The sequence below is a fragment of the Mustela lutreola genome, chromosome 1, assembly GCF_030435805.1.
Source record: "Mustela lutreola isolate mMusLut2 chromosome 1, mMusLut2.pri, whole genome shotgun sequence".
NCBI classification, from domain to species: Eukaryota; Metazoa; Chordata; class Mammalia; order Carnivora; family Mustelidae; genus Mustela; species Mustela lutreola.
In genome coordinates, this window is record NC_081290.1 from 136,600,057 (window position 1) to 136,602,037 (window position 1,981).

At 34.6% G+C, this 1,981-nt stretch overlaps 1 pseudogene; it reads left to right on the plus strand.

Annotated features, from left to right (window-relative positions):
• The first annotated feature begins 882 nt into the window (after positions 1-882).
• Positions 883-1,220, plus strand: LOC131825474 (ubiquitin-conjugating enzyme E2 variant 1-like; annotated as a pseudogene).
• The last annotated feature ends 761 nt before the right edge of the window (positions 1,221-1,981 follow it).

Genomic DNA, 1,981 nt, shown 5'->3' on the forward strand with positions numbered 1-1,981 from the left:
TTGCCTACCTAGCTCAATTACAAACTTTGTATTTTAGTTTTGAAAGTAGATTCAGTGAACTTCTGTGAGGAATGAAGAGAGAGAAAGTTACTTCGAAAATAACTGTTAGAAACTTTTTTTGGTGTGTTATTTATTCAATATAAAATTGCATTTACTAAAAATTTATTTAATAATAATATTCTAGCCCTGCTATGAAGAAAACTTACAAAGAAGCAACTCTTTTAGGAAAGCATTCATTAGTGGTGTAAAAAAAAAAAAAAAAAGACTATTTCTTCTGTTATTCATTAGTTCCTCCTGCAATTCACTACTAGGAAGGTAAAAAAATGGCTACTTTTTCAGGAGGATCCCATTTTCTGCAAATTTTAGAGTGAATAGAAAAGAGGTAAAGAAAGAAAGGAAGTGAGGGAAAGAAGGAGGGAGGGCAGACAGGAGGGAGGAAAGAAGAAAGGACAAAGGAAGGAAGGAAGGAGAGAAGGAAGGAAATGAAGGAGAGAAGACAGGAAGTGAAGGAGAGAAGACAGGAAGTGAAGGACAATAAGAGAAGAAGCTTATGCTGGAAAATTTTTGGAGAATTCTGGGTCATTTATCTACCCTGAAATTTAACAATGTCTGACTTTATGAGAAAGATCTGAGATGAAAGGAAACTGTCATTTCTTATTCAATTCCATATTTCTTATTCAATTCCATATATTTTTTTGAACAAAAGGCAACTGTTTCTTTTTATTTAATTCCACAGAGTTTTTGTGTGATCCACCAGTAAAAAGGAGTGACAAAAACAAAGGCTTGCAAACTAGTGGGAGCAGGAGAAACAAAATGGAAGTGAACAATAAAAAGAGGATCAATTAGGAGTAGGAGCTGGCAGTGTTAGCTGGGGTCTGGAAGATGATGAACACAACACTTATAAGATGGACAGGGATGATAATTGGGCCTCTAGAAACAATTTATGAAAACCAAATATACAGTCTTAAGATAGAATGTGGATCTAAATACCCAGAAACATCCCCCTTTGTAGATTTATAACAAAAATTAATATGAATGGAGTTAATGTTCTAGTGGAGTGGTGGACCCAAGAGTCATATCAGTGCTAGCAAAGTGGCAGAATTCATATAGCATCAAAGTTGTCCTGTAAAAAGCTCCAGTGTCTAAGGATGTCTAAAGAAAACATGAAACTCTCTCAGCCACCTGAAGGACAGTGTTACAATAATTAATCAAAAAGAGAAACCACACCCCTTGTTTGATTTAAGCATTTTCCACAGTAGTACGTTTTCTAAATATATCTTGTAGACTTCAATGTGGAAAAGAAGATCTCATTCAAAGGTAATTTATCTTAACATACTGCAAATGACACTAATTTTTTGCCCATTTGATATGTCTAGGTTTTGCAACAACAATAGAAAAAGTAAGCAATAAGAGTAAGACCAATATAATTATATTGCATGTTAGAAGGTGAGAAATTTCATGCAAAAAAAAAAAAAAGTAAAGTAAAATAAATAAGGAGAGAAGGCAGGAAGGGAAAACTACTTAGTGGGACACTTACTAATTGTGAAGCTGAAATATAAGCAAAGATCTCAAATTGGTGAAGGCATTGGTCACAGACACTGGGGAAGAGTAGCCCAGGTAGAGGGAAGACACTGTAATGACCCTACAAGGGAATTGTAAATGGTGAGTTTGACAAAGAACAAGGTGGCAAATGTGACCTTGCAGGACAGAGTGAGTGACTTCTGGGAGGGAAAATGCAGGGGTTTTGGCCAAAATGTGAAAATAACTCAGATTTCTCTGTTAGTTTAAGAAGTGTGTTTTGTGTTTGTGTATGGATATGTGTGTATATAATTATTTATTTAGTTATTTAAGGTAAAATCTAGGTACAGATTAAGGCACAGATCTTCAGTGTAGAATTTTCAGTGTAGGGTTTTGTTGTCGTTTTGCATTTATTTTATGCAGAATTTATTCCTGGGCCATACATTTTTGTTTTTTCACTTTC